General features: G+C 44.1%; 1 pseudogene across 1 annotated transcript in view; it reads left to right on the top strand.

The window, feature by feature from the left end:
* Positions 1-11,592, top strand: part of LOC106566057 (guanine nucleotide-binding protein G(s) subunit alpha-like) — a 67,305-nt pseudogene extending 55,713 nt beyond the window's left edge. Inside the window, exons 6-11 of the transcript XR_014379800.1 lie at positions 7,173-7,301; positions 7,439-7,497; positions 7,660-7,780; positions 7,968-8,098; positions 8,371-8,438; positions 8,578-11,592. The product of XR_014379800.1 is annotated as a guanine nucleotide-binding protein G(s) subunit alpha-like (transcript). The remainder of the gene's footprint in view (positions 1-7,172; positions 7,302-7,438; positions 7,498-7,659; positions 7,781-7,967; positions 8,099-8,370; positions 8,439-8,577) is intronic.
* The last annotated feature ends 3,872 nt before the right edge of the window (positions 11,593-15,464 follow it).

The following is a 15,464-nucleotide window of genomic DNA, read 5'->3' on the forward strand; positions in this document are numbered from 1 at the left end:
ACATCTGGGACATCATGTCTCGCTCCATCCACCAACGCCACGTTGCACCACAGACTGTCCAGGAGTTGGCGGATGCTTTAGTCCAGGTCTGGGAGGAGATCCCTCAGGAGACCATCCGCCACCTCATCAGGAGCATGCCCAGGCATTGTAGGGAGGTCATACAGGCACGTGGAGGCCACACACACTACTGAGCCTCATTTTGACTTGTTTTAAGGACATTACATCAAAGTTGGATCAGCCTGTAGTGTGGTTTTCCACTTTAATTTTGAGTGTGACTCCAAATCCAGACCTCCATGGGTTGATAAATTGGATTTCCATTGATTATTTTTGTGTGATTTTGTTGTCAGCACATTCAACTATGTAAAGAAAAAAGTATTTAATAAGATTATTTATTTCATTCAGATCTAGGATATGTTGTTTAAGTGTTCACTTTATTTTTTTGAGCAGTATAAATTAAAAATGTCAAATAACTGCCCTTTTTCTGGTCCCCAAATTGCTTTTGACGAACAAATCGGCCCTCCGCTGGTTTTTAAAAAGCCCAATGTGTCCCTCGAGTCGAAATTGTGTTTGCTATGGACTAATTCTGTATTCCATACCAAACTTGATAAACTAGGCCTCATTTTGCATTTGTATCTCAGTTTCCCTGTTAAGATTTGTACCTAAACGCACTACATAATTCAGTGAACAGGACTGGGAAGTGACGTTGCGATGCCGCAGACAAAGCAGAGAGGTTGTTGAGATGTTCCCCTCAGGCTGATGTGGACAGCTTTAGGAATGCTGAGGAAATAGGGCTGTAGCCTAGGCCAGGGGTTCTCAAACCTTTTTAGCTAGGAACCCCTTAAGTGATAGCAAATTCTTCTTTAGTGAGATAAAATAGTATACAAGGAGTTTTAATCTGACTTCGGCAGTGCATTAAATAAGTCTCGGGCCCTGGGAAGGAACATTTTAAAGGCCCACCTCTTGGCATCGGAGAGAAATGTGTGCAGTTTTCAAGCTAATTAATTTCCTGCTATTCAAAAAAAGTATAGTCCTTGGGCAGAGATTTTTGTTGTTGCAGCTTTAAAGCTCATGTCCTGTAATTCTACACATTTTGCAGCTTTAAAGCTCATGTCCTGTAATTTTCTACACATTTTGCAGCTTTAAAGCTCATGTCCTGTAATTTTCTACACATTTTGCAGGGTTAAAGCTTAAATTACAGTGCATTTATGTAAAATTAAAAACAAAAATGTTTTAGGGCATTACAATAAGTATTAACTTCTAAAATGTATAATTGTCAGAGTACTCTGGATACCAACATCCTTGTTAGCCTCCCAGACCCATTTGCCCAGGGTTAAGAACATACATTTTAGATAATACAATAATATTACATTGTACTATATTACATCCTCTAAACTTATTCCACGGATCCCTTGGCCAACATTCATTAAATCTGTTGTTGTTAGTAATGTTTTATGAAACGTAAACCCGCTGCAGTACCTCCGCGACCCCAGTTTGAGAACCCCTGGCCTAGCCGACTAGCCACTGACTTATGTATCAACGGAGCAAAAGACCATTCAGTCTGGCCTGTCAGTTTTACTCTCTCTCAAAGCCACACTATCTTTACTCTTCTGCTATACATTGTTCACTTGATAAACTCTTCTCTCTCTTTCTTTCTCCCCATCCGGTTTGTAGTAGTGTCTCTGCAGGAAATGGCTGGGACTGAGTAACTGAGTCATCACATGAAGAGAGAGAGGGAGGGTGAGAGGTTTCACTGGAAACAGGGTTGGGGGAGAGCGTAAGAGGGCTTTTCAAACTGAAAGGCCTGAGTTTGTGTGTGTGTATTTTCGTGTAGTCGCACACACTGCACGCATATAAAATCCTCCCTATTTATCTAGCTGACTGCATTTCCAGCATGAGAATAGATAAACAGTTGTTGGTTCCAGGTGCATGGCCATAATATTGTAGCGCATCTCGCAACTTTCCTGGGGTGTATTCATTAGTCGGATTCCATTGCGAAACATTTTCTGTTACGAAACATTTTGTAACGAAAACGAGACTAATGAATACACTCCAGGAAAATTGTGAGACGCACCACAGTGTTACGACCGTGCAGCTGGACAACTTCAGGTAGGTCCCTCCCGGTTTCGTCCTGCTTGCTCTGTTTGCTTAAGTTTGGTTTGTAGAGTAAACCGTAAACGTGTCGTTGCAAAACAGATTCCGACTAATGAATAAACCCCTGGTCTGCGTACGTAGTTACATTGTTGCGATCCCAGACGGTTGTTATTTCTAGAATGCTCTCCTGTTTAGAGCCTGTGTTGCCAGACGGTTGTTATTTCTAGAATGCTCTCCTGTTTAGAGCCTGTGTTGCCAGACGGTTGTTATTTATAGAATGCTCTCCTGTTTAGAGCCTGGGTTGCCAGATTATTGTTATTTCTAGAATGCTCTCCTGTTTAGAGCCTGTGTTGCCAGATGGTTGTTATTTCTAGAATGCTCTCCTGTTTAGAGCCTGCGTTGCCAGATTATTGTTATTTCTAGAATGCTCTCCTGTTTAGAGCCTGTGTTGCCAGATGGTTGTTATTTCTAGAATGCTCTCCTGTTTAGAGCCTGCGTTGCCAGATTATTGTTATTTCTAGAATGCTCTCCTGTTTAGAGCCTGTTACCCCTTTCCGTCTCTACTTCCAGCATTCTGTGCTCAACAGCCCTTTTTTGGGGGGGGGATCTCACCCTCCCATTGCTGGTCTCTCTCCACATTTCCCTCCCCCTCTTTTCTTCTCTCCCTGCCTTTTTCATTCTTTCTCTCTCTCTTTCTTTTCTGTGTCTGTCTCTCTCTCTCTGGCCCGACTCCAGTCACTAAAGATTTGGAGCTGATAGTCTATTTATAGCGCCTGTGGTTCTGTCACCATAACAACCAAGCTGGAGGCCAGGGAGCTATTTTTGGAGCAGCTCTGTAATGTCTTCTCTCTCTTTTCTCCCTTTCTCCCTCTCTTCTGTGTCAGAGCGACTTCTGGGTGTGCGTGTGTGTGTCTTTAAATACGGAGGGATGTTAGGGATAGTGAAATAGTGGGTGGTTTGCAATAATATACTGCTCAAAAAAATAAAGGGAACACTAAAATAACACATCCTAGATCTGAATGAATGAAATAATCTTATTAAATACTTTTTTCTTTACATAGTTGAATGTGCTGACAACAAAATCACACAAAAATAATCAATGGAAATCCAATTTATCAACCCATGGAGGTCTGGATTTGGAGTCACACTCAAAATTAAAGTGGAAAACCACACTACAGGCTGATCCAACTTTGATGTAATGTCCTTAAAACAAGTCAAAATGAGGCTCAGTAGTGTGTGTGGCCTCCACGTGCCTGTATGACCTCCCTACAATGCCTGGGCATGCTCCTGATGAGGTGGCGGATGGTCTCCTGAGGGATCTCCTCCCAGACCTGGACTAAAGCATCCGCCAACTCCTGGACAGTCTGTGGTGCAACGTGGCGTTGGTGGATGGAGCGAGACATGATGTCCCAGATGTGCTCAATTGGATTCAGGTCTGGGGAACAGGCGGGCCAGTCCATAGCATCAAAGCCTTCCTCTTGCAGGAACTGCTGACACACTCCAGCCACATGAGGTCTAGCATTGTCTTGCATTAGGAGGAACCCAGGGCCAACCGCACCAGCATATGGTCTCACAAGGGGTCTGAAGATCTCATCTCGGTACCTAATGGCAGTCAGGCTACCTCTGGCGAACACATGGAGGGCTGTGCGGCCCCCCAAAGAAATGCCACCCCACACCATGACTGACCCACCGCCAAACCGGTCATGCTGGAGGATGTTGCAGGCAGCAGAACATTCTCCACGGCGTCTCCAGACTCTGTCACGTCTGTCACGTGCTCAGTGTGAACCTGCTGTCATCTGTGAAGAGCACAGGGCGCCAGTGGCGAATTTGCCAATCTTGGTGTTCTCTGGCAAATGCCAAACGTCCTGCACGGTGTTGGACTGTAAGCACAACCCCCACCTGTGGACGTCGGGCCCTCATACCACCCTCATGGAGTCTGTTTCTGACCGTTTGAGCAGACACATGCACATTTGTGGCCTGCTGGAGGTCATTTTGCAGGGCTCTGGCAGTGCTCCTCCTGCTCCTCCTTGCACAAAGGCAGAGGTAGCGGTCCTGCTGCTGGGTTGTTGCCCTCCTACGGCCTCCTCCACGTCTCCTGATGTACTGGCCTGTCTCCTGGTAGCGCCTCCATGCTCTGGACACTACACTGACCTTCTTGCCACAGCTCGCATTGATGTGCCATCCTGGATGAGCTGCACTACCTGAGCCACTTGTGTGGGTTGTAGACTCCGTCTCATGCTACCACTAGAGTGAAAGCACCGCCAGCATTCAAAAGTGACCAAAACATCAGCCAGGAAGCATAGGAACTGAGAAGTGGTCTGTGGTCCCCACCTGCAGAACCACTCCTTTATTGGGGGTGTCTTGCTAATTGCCTATAATTTCCACCTGTTGTCTATTCCATTTGCACAACAGCATGTGAAATTTATTGTCAATCAGTGTTGCTTCCTAAGTGGACAGTTTGATTTCACAGAAGTGTGATTGACTTGGAGTTACATTGTGTTGTTCCCTTTATTTTTTTGAGCAGTGTATATTTAATGTAGTTATAATAATGATGATCCAATGTAATGGGTTTAATTATCATACATTTTACAATCTGTAGTCAACATTTTTGTAAAGATTATGATCAGGTCATTCATATTCAAGGTATATGTATGTAAGGGTCCTGTGTGTAGCTGGTGTAGAGAGTCACGCGCAGGTATGAGTAATCAACGTACTTTTACTCAAAGACAAATATACAAAGTAACATCACAAGCCCACAAAGACGAACCGAATTACAATAAACAATCACTCACAAACACAACATGGGGAACAGAGGGTTAAATAATAAACAAGTAATTGGTTGAGTGTGTAAGACAAAGACAGAACAAATTGGAAAATGAAAAGTGGTGGCTAGAGAGCCAGTGACGTCGAACGCCGCCCGAACAAGGAGAGGGACCGACTTCGGCGGAAGTCGTGACAGTACCCCCCCCCCCCCCCCGACGCGCGGCTGCAGCTGCGCCCGACACCGACCTCAGGGACGACCCGGAGGGCGAGGCGCAGGGCGATCCGGATGGAGACGGTGGAAATCACGCAGCAACGAAGGGTCCAGGACGTCCTCCACCGGCACCCAGCATCTCTCCTCCAGACATTTAAATTTTTTTAAATTTACGTCATTTAGCAGACGCTCTTATCCAGAGCGACTTACAAATTGGTGCATTCACCTTATGATATCCAGTGGAACAACCACTTTACAATAGTACATCTATATATTTTCTTTGGGGGGGGGGGGGTTAGAAGGATTACTTTATCCTATCCCAGGTATTCCTTAAAGAGGTGGGGTTTCAGGTACCGTACCCCTCACACTCCACGAGGTACTGAAGGCCCCTCGCCCGACGCCTAGAGTCCAGGATGGCTCGAACAGCATATGCTGGGGCCCCCTCGATGTCCAGAGGGGGCGGAGGAACCTCCCGCACCTCAGCTTCCTGGAGTGGACCAGCCACCACCGGCCTGAGGAGAGACACATGGAACGAGGGATTAATACGATAATCTGGGGGAAGCTGTAACCTGTAACATACCTCGTTCAGTCTCCTCAGGACTTTAAATGGAGGGGCAGGTTTCGGGTCAAGAGCCAGACCCGGTCCCCCGGTGCAAACACCGGGGCCTCGCTGTTGTGGCGGTCGGTGCTCGCTTTTTGCCGCCTCACGGCCTGTTGTAGGTACACATGGGCGGCGTCCCAGGTCTCCTCCGAGCGCTTAAACCATTCGTCCACCGCTGGAGCTTCGATCTGGCTCTGATGCCAAGGTGCCAGAACCAGGCTGATACCCCAGTACGCACTGGAAAGGAGAGAGGTTAGTGGAGGAGTGGCGGAGTGAGTTTTGGGCCATCTCTGCCCAGGGGATGAACGCCGCCCACTCCCCTGGCCGGTCCTGGCAATATGACCGCAGAAACCTACCCACATCCTGGTTTACTCTCTCCACCTGCCCGTTACTCTCGGGGTGAAAACCTGAGGTGAGGCTGACCGAGACCCCCAGAAGTTCCATGAACGCTCTCCAGACCCTGGACGTGAACTGGGGACCCCGATCAGAAACTATGTCCTCAGGCACCCCGTAGTGCCGGAAGACGTGTGTGAACAGGGCCTCCACAGTCTGTAGGGCCGTAGGGAGACCGGGCAAAGGGAGGAGACAGCAGGACTTAGAAAACCGATCCACAACGACCAGGATTGTGGTGGACCTCTCTGATATTGAAATGTGTAGCCTATGACCATGGTGTGAGGTTGGACTTGTCACACCATTCTGCCCAGTAGACTGGACCAATGACGGCAGTCCACGCTTAGGGTCCAGGTTCACATGTAGAAAAAGAGGGAGGGGTGGATCCAATCCGTCTGCTGGCTGGCCACAACAAGTCACATCAGTCTAAAGGCACAACAGTCAGTCAGCTGTAGACCATAAGCTCTCTAAATTCAGCTTAAACATATTTAATGGTTCAACTATATGCATATAACGTTTACAGAGCCCCCCCCCCACCCCTCACTATTACTACTACAGCAGCAGCTCCAGTGACTACACTGTCTGACAGAGCAAACGGCTGGTGACTCACACTGCAAACCTCTGATCTCGCTGTGGAGAAAGAATACACCCCTCCGCTGGTCGGCTGTGGAAGTGTTATCCATCTTTTTGCTTTACTGGTTGGTGACTGTGGTCTCCCTCCCCGAGTCTCAATCTGCCTGCTATGGAATTTGCCGGAGGCGGAATGACCGCTAGTGCCATCTTGAGAATGTTTACGGTCTGGTTAGTTTGACAGGAAATATATGGTGAAACATGTAGTTGGCTGAATTGACAGACAGATAACATACATCTAATGTCTCAAATGCAGCACCCAGTGAGGTTTTGGTATTTGACAATAGTTCTGGTTTGAGAATGTTTCAGAGTTGGTTGGTCATCTGTCTCTCAGGAATGAAGAATATTGTTATATTCCTTGGAGTATTGTCCATTTGGGTATAGCACTAATTATGTATTTCTGTCAGTTGTATGTACAATATACTCTATAAATATCATATTGTGTCCTTTAATATCTGTCAATAAATGTGTAATCCTCTTTTACAGCTTTCTAGAAAAGATTGAAATTGTGAAGCAGAGTGACTATTCTCCTACTGATCAGGACCTGTTGAGATGCAGAGTACTGACTTCAGGGATTTTTGAGACAAGATTCCAAGTAGACAAAGTCAATTTTCAGTGAGTTTGAAATGGCAGCCACTTTTCTTCAAGATGAATACCCTAGTTAACTGTTGATCCCTCTGTGTTTCTACTACTTGTTATCAGTGGATATATTGGGCAGTAAATAACTCTCATTGTCTTTTCTCCTCTCCCAGTATGTTTGATGTTGGAGGTCAGAGGGATGAACGCCGAAAGTGGATTCAGTGTTTTAATGGTAAGGCCTCTGCACCATCTAATACTGTTGTATTTCTACTTCCAATTAGTGTATAAGCAAATGGCATGGGGATGCATCCACCTTCACATCCATGTCCTGTATCATGTCTAACCCAGTGGTGGTTATCTCCTTGTCTGTCTGTCTGTCTGTCTGTCCCTCCAGATGTGACAGCCATTATCTTTGTGGTAGCCAGTAGCAGCTACAACATGGTGATCCGGGAAGACAATCAGACCAACCGGCTGCAGGAGGCCCTCAACCTCTTCAAGAACATCTGGAGCAACAGGCAAGACCTCTCTGGCCTCTACCACTTTCAGTTCTCTCCCTCTTACAAAGCCACTCCTGTCCTTGACATACTGTTGTTTTGTGTGATTCCCAACCGATATGGATTGTTGACCTTTTATGCTAATTTAAAATGTCATTGATTTGAATACATCCACTTCAACTCCCTTTGTTATTGTTTCTCTCCTCAGGTGGCTACGGACCATTTCTGTCATTCTCTTCCTGAACAAACAGGATCTGCTAGCAGAGAAGGTGCTTGCGGGGAAATCTAAAATTGAAGAGTATTTCCCAGAGTTTGGGCGCTACACTACACCAGATGATGGTAAGGGAAACAGTAATACTCCTGAGCAACTCTCTACTGTAACTATTCAAGACTGTCAACGTTTCAAGTTTATCTGTAAATGTAACAATTGTAATAATAGAACTTTGAACACTTCGGAACACTTTGCGAACTCTTCTCTGGTGAAGAATGAATCTTGTTAACATGGATTATTTTACTGATGGAAATGAAAATGTCTGGTATACAGTGATTAAACAGATGCTGGTATATAACTGATGTCCACTGAGTTTGATGTCTCTGTCCTTCCCAACCAGCAACACCAGAGCCAGGGGAGGATCCTCGTGTCACAAGGGCAAAGTACTTCATACGTGATGAGTTTCTGGTACATTCATTAATGCCTAGTCACTTTTTTGTTGACCTTTTTGTGTAAGAAACCAAGCATATTGTGAGACTAGTAGTACCAAATATGCACACAGCCATATGTGATAATGAATCCCTTCTCTTCTGTGTGACCTTTTCAGAGGATCAGCACAGCCAGCGGAGATGGAAGGCACTATTGTTATCCCCATTTCACCTGCGCAGTGGACACTGAAAACATCCGGCGCGTCTTCAACGACTGTCGAGACATCATTCAGAGGATGCACCTACGACAATATGAGCTCTTGTGATGTGAGTGGGAGGAGAGACTCCCAGTGTTCTGCCTATCCTTGATCAGTTAGTCCCCTCGTCACTCAACCAACCCTCCCCTTCCATCCTGAAAAACAAACACCTTCTCCTGGGGACACTGTGTTTCAAATAAAGAAAGTGACAGTGCAGCCACAGACTCCTAAACACAGTATTGTACCTGTAACAAGCCAGGACTGCTGAACGCGCCACTGCACTTTGACACTGTGCTCAGGACTGCAGTGTGCAATCCATGGCTTTTTTCCGCGCGCGCTCTCAAAAACACACGCAAGGAAACCCTCTCTCTCATTTTCAGTGTCTCACATTCATTCTTTTACTTGGAAATATTCCACACACACACACACACACACACACACACACACACACACAGTCTTGAGTTACTCTGGCAAGAGATGTCCTCGAGAGATACAGTATGTACAGTACACTGAAGAAGGGTCTGGGAAGGAAAAATGGAGGAATGTAACCAATAAAGAAGCTGGTTGTGAGCACGTTCTGCCTGGGGATGGATGGATGGATGGATGGATGGATGGATGGATGGATGGATGTAGAACTGAGTGTGACTCGGACACAAGACTGTCACATGACTTGCTTTTCTGGAATCAATGAGGAGGAAAATCTAAACATATAATACATGAATTCATGCATACAGTGAACGTCACACAGTGCAAAAAAATCCAAGCTATATATATAGATATATAGATATATATGTGTGTATATAAATAAATATTATATTCCTGTAATAACACAAGTCAACTTTTAAGTTTGTTAGTTCCCCGTGTTGTGTGTTGGTGTACACTGTTTGTGCAATCTGCCGTTGTGCACCATTTAACCCTGTTTCTCCTGTTTCCTACCTCCCAAATCACCCCGTCTATTCTCCTTCTCCCTCCCTTCCCGCTGGTACCCGACTCCAGCTCACAAAACATGGAACTATTTTCAACACCTGGGGATTATAGACCGGCTTTATTTAACAAGGAAAGAATAACCACAACACACGGAAATAAGAAGTTGAGGGAGCAAAGGACAGACATGACATGCACGCACACACACACAGAGTCCTGCCCTCATCACTTAACCCTACACATTCCTGTGTTATTCCCTGCCACCTCTCCTCTCCTGTCTCCCAGCCTCCGAGCATTCAGTATGTCTGTCTGTCTTTATTTTACTGCTGGACTATTATTCTTGTACAGACTGTAAAATGTATTATTTTGTACAACTTTATTGAAAAAAAATTACTTGTAGAAGATCCCTGTGCCTTGATCACGACTGTACGTGTAAAATGAGCTAAGATGCAAGTTATGTTTCACTGCGTTGTACAGCTAGGCTGGCGTCAGCCGCCCCCTGTGCTGGTGCACCCTGGGTAGGGGTGGGGTGAGGGGACGAGGCTGCCATCTGTTGCTTAGTTACCATTTTCCCACATTCATTTGTTTTGCTTTACTTTCCTATGATTTTATATATAATAGAATTTAAGAAGAAAAATAAGCAGACATCCCACCCTAATGTTGTGCAGTAAAATATATTAAACCCTAACACAATTTAATATATATAAAATATATTTCAGAGTGTATATTTTATATGTTATTATCTATAGTATCTCCATTGTGAGCTCTTTTTTTAGGGTTTCTTAGTTTTTTGTCACCAACATCGGTTTACATTTAATCTGGGCGTAATGGGAAGAGCTTAGACTGATTTGTATTTCTTTTTTTAAGCTTTAACTCTTTTAAAGGAGAGGATAATATCCGAATGCAAAGCATGGCTTGTTTCTACATAAACCAAATTATTTTTGCTTAAAAAAATAAGAAAAAATGTATTAGTGTTTGGTTCATTTTTAGTTCTGCCTTGCAGAGGCTGAGTACCATTTTTTTTCCGAAGCTACCATTTTCTGTAATGTCCATATTCACCAGACTGAGCCTCTTCTATTTTTGCAGCCTTGCCCTACTACCAGGTGACAACCAAGATGACCCTCTCTGTACTACAGAAAATGACAGTACACATTCAGCCATATGACTATGCTCCGCCATGGCTCTGTGTTTTACAAATGCATAGTAGTATTTCTGTATTTATTTGTCAACTTTTGCCAGATTTGAACATGAGAGTACAATAAGCCACACTCTTGAGGCATAGCCCTTGCCTTTTTCTAATGGTGGTACTGTGACAGTGGTGGGAAACCAGATTTCAGCTATTTCGTTCATTTAGTATATTTATGTTGAGGTCTCTTCCTAGCCAAACTCGCTGCAGCAATAAGTGAGTGTCATTTTAGCACCAAAAAACACCTGGCTTTTTAAATTTTTACATTGAGTGTTTCCAATGTATGTTGCTTTTCCATGTGTCTAACACTTCCTGTACATTTTGTACAAAGACTTAAATTATGGCTGTAAAAGCAGAGTGTTACACTGTCTGAGTAAAGCACACACACACACACACACGGGATGGGAGGCTTTGTTCGGGTACAACAACTGGATAGATCATGAGTTCAAGTTTCAACGTTTATTCGCCACGTGCACAGGAAACAACAGGTGTACAGTGAAATTCTTACCTTGAGAGCTCTTTCCTAACAATGCAGTGATAATCAGAGAAAATAGAATAAAAAATGAAAGTAAGAATAAAAACCACACAAGAACTACGATGAGAGTTAAAGAACACCAGAATGCAAGTACAGTGCATTCGGAAAGTATTCAGACCCCTTGACTTTTTCCACATTTTGTTACGTTGCAACCTTGTTCTAAAATGGATGAAATAAAACATTTTCCTCATCGATTTACACACAATAACCCATAATGACAACGTGAAAACTGTTTTTTTAGACATTGTTGCAAATGTATTACAAATAAAAAACAGATACCTTATTGACACAAGTATTCAGACCCTTTGCTATGAGACTCGAAATTGAGCTCAGGTGCATCCTGTTTCCATTGATCATCCTTGAGCTGTATCTACAACTTGATTGGAGTCCACCTGTGGTAAATTCAATTGATTGGACATGATTTGGAAAGGCACACACCTGTCTATATAAGGTCCCACAGTTGACAGTGCATTTCAGAGTAAAAACCAAGCCATGAGGTCGAAGGAATTGTCCCTAGAGCGCCGAGACAAGATGTTGTCAAGGCACAGATCTGGGGAAGGGTACCAAAACATTTCTGCAGCATTGAAGGTCCCCAAGAAAATAGTGGCCTCCATCATCCTTAAATGGAAGAAGTTTGGAACCACCAAGACTCTTCCTAGAGCTGGCCACTCGGCCAAACTGAGCAGACGGGGGAGAAGGGCCTTTGTCAGGGAGGTGAGCTCTGATAGAGTCCCAGAGTTCCTCTGTGGAGATGGGGGAACCTTCCAGAAGGACAACCATCTCTGCAGCACTCCAGCAATCAGGCCTATATGGTAATGGCCGACGGAAGCCACTCCTCAGTAAAAGGCACATGACAGCCCGCTTGGAGTTTGCCAAAAGGCTCCTAAAGGACTCTCAGACCATGAGAAACAAGATTCTCTGGTCTGATGAAACTCTTTAGCCTTAATGCCAAGCGTCACGTCTGGAGGAAACCTGGCACCATCCCTAAGGTGAAGCATGGTGGTGGCAGCATCATGCTGTGGGGATGTTTTTCAGCGGCAGGGACTGGGAGACTAGTCAGGATTGAGGAAAAGATGAATGGAGCAAAGTACAGAGATCCTTGATGAAAACCTGCTCTAGGGCGCTCAGGACCTCAGACTGGGGCGAAGGTTGACCTTCCAACAGGACAATGACCCTAAGTACACTGCCAAGGCAATGCAGGAGTGGCTTCGGGACATGTCTCTGAATGTCCTTTAGTGGCCCAGACAGAATCTGATCGAACATCTCTGGGAAGACCTGAAAATAGCTGTGCTTGCGACACTCCCCATCCAACCTGACAGAGCTTGAGAGGATCTGCAGAGAAGAATAGGAGAAACATCCCAAATACAGGTGTGCCAAGCTTGTAGCTTCATTCCCAAGAAGACTCAAGGCTGTAATCGCTGCCGAAGGTGATTCAACAAAGTACTGAGTAAAGGGTCTGAATACTTATGTAAATGTGGTATTTCAGTGTTTTGTTTTTAATACATTTGCAAAAAATTCTAAAAACCTGTTTTTGCTTCGTCATTATGGGGTATTGTGTGTAGATTGATTAGGGGGGAAATGATTTAAACAATTTGAGAATAAGGCTATAACGTAACAAAATGTGGAAAAAGTCAAGAGTTCTGAATACTTTCCGAATGCACTGTATATACAGGTCAGTGCCAGTACCTTGCTGGAGTGGATGAGGTGGGTTTATATGTAAAAAAAAAAATGTTTTAAAAGTGATCGGTAGTGGGATGAACAGTGAGCTCCAAAAGTATTGTGACACTTCTGTTTTTGTTTTGGCTCTTTTGAAATGATCAATGACTATGGTTAAAGTGCAAACTGTCAGCTTTCATTTGAGGGTATTTTCACCCATATTGGGTCAACTGTTTAGAATCTACAGCACTTTCTGTGCTTGTCCCCTGATTTTAGGGGACCAAAAGTATTGAGACAAATTCACATAGATGTGTAGTAAAAAGTTAAATATTTGGTCCCATATGCACAGCACACAATGACTACATCAGGCTTGTGACTCTACAAATGTGTTGGATGCATTTGCTGTTTGTTTTTGTGGAGTTTCAGAAATCAGTGGTAAATAATGTATTGTGTCATTTTGGAGTCACTTTTATTGTAAATAAGAATAGAATATGTTTCTAAACACTATTACATTAATGTGGATGATACTATGATTACTGATAATCCTGAATTAATCGTGAATAATGATGAGTGAGAAAGTTACGGATGCACAAATCTCATACCCCCAAGACATGCTAACCTCTCACCATTACAATAACAGGAGAGGGTAGCATTTGGGGGGGTATATGATACACTAGATGGCCAAAAGTATGTGGACACCTGCTCATCGAACATCTCATTCTAAAATCATGGGCATTAATATGGAGTTGGTCCCTGCTTTGCTGCTATAACAGCCTCCACTCTTCTGGGAAGGCTTTCCAGTAGATGTTGGAACATTGCTGCAGGGACTTGCTTCCATTCAGCCACGAGCATTAGTGAGGTTGGGCACTGATGTTGGACGATTAGGCCTGGATCGCAGTCGGGCATCCAATTCATTCCAAAGGTGTTCGATGGGGTTGAGGTCAGGGCTCTGTGCAGGCCAGTGAAGTTCTTCAACACTGATCTCGACAAACCATTTCTGTATGGACCTCGCTTTTTGCACAGGGGCATTGACATGCTGAAACAGAAAAGGGCCTTGCCCAAACTGTTGCCACAAATGTGGAAGCACAGAATCGTCTAGTATGTCATTGTATGCTGAAGCATTAAGTTTTCCTTCACTGGAACTAAGGAGCCTAGCCTGAACCATGAATAACAGCCCCAGACCATTATTCCTCCACCAAACTTTACAGTTGGCACTATGCATTCAGGCAGGTAGCGTTCTCCTGGCATCTGCCAAACTCAGATTTTTGTTTGTTGGACTGCCAGATGGTGAAGTGTGATTCATCACTCCAGAGAACGCGTTAGCGGCGAGCTTTACGCCACTCCAGCCGATGCTTGGCATTGCGCATGGTGATCTTAGGCTTGTGTGCGGCTGCTCGGCCATGGAAACCCATTTCATGAAGCTCCCGACAAACAGTTCTTGTGCTAACGTTGCTTCCAGAGTAAGTTTAGAACTGTGAGTGTTGCATTCAATGACAGACGATTTTTACGCTCTTCAGCACTGCTCTCCCATTCTGTGAGCTTGTGTGGCCTACCACTTCGCGGTGGAGCCATTGTTGCTCCGAGACGTTTCCACTTCACAATAAGAGCATTTACAGTTGACCATGACAGTTCTAGCAGGGCAGAAATTTGACAAACTGACTTGTTGTTAAGGTGGAATCTTAGCACGGTACCAAGTTGAAAGTCACTGAGCTCTTCATTACGGGCCATTCTACTGCCAATGTTATCTATGGAGATTGCATGGCTGTGAGCTCGATTTTATACACCTGTCAGCAACAGGTGGCTGAAATAGCCGAAACCACTAATTTGAAGGAGTGTCCACATACTTGTATTCCACATAGTGAATTTATGCCACTAACTTGCTCACTCATCATTATTCATGATTCATTCAGCATTATCCGTAATCATGGTATCATCCACATTAATGTATCCGTGTTTAGAAACATATATTCTTATTAACAATAAAAGTGACTCTAAAATGACACAATACATTATTTATCATTCATTTCTATTGGGCACAGCAAATGCATTAAACATTTCTAGTCACAAGCTTGATGTAGTCATTGCGTGCTATGACTACGGGACCAAATACTTCACTTTTTACAACTTCAATACAAATATAAGTGAATTTGTCCCAATACTTTTCCCTAAAATGGGGGGACTATAAACTAAAAGTATTGTAATTTGTAACCGGTTTACTCGATATGGATGCAACACCCTCATATTAAAGCAGACAATCTGCACTTTAACCTCATAGTCATTGTACAATTTCAAATCCAATGGTAATATACATGTTAACAGGAGTAATAGTGACCAGTAGCGGGATAAATACTAATCGTAATGGAAATCAATGGACAGCAGCGTAATGGAATAATACATCTAATCACATTTTAGTCAACACTCTTTTCCAGCGCAACTTACAGTAGAGAGTGCATACATTTTCATACTGGTCCCCTGTGGGAATTGTACCCACAACCCTGGCATTGCAAG

The sequence above is a fragment of the Salmo salar genome, chromosome 12, assembly GCF_965601325.2.
Source record: "Salmo salar chromosome 12, fSalSal1, whole genome shotgun sequence".
NCBI lineage: Eukaryota > Metazoa > Chordata > Actinopteri > Salmoniformes > Salmonidae > Salmo > Salmo salar.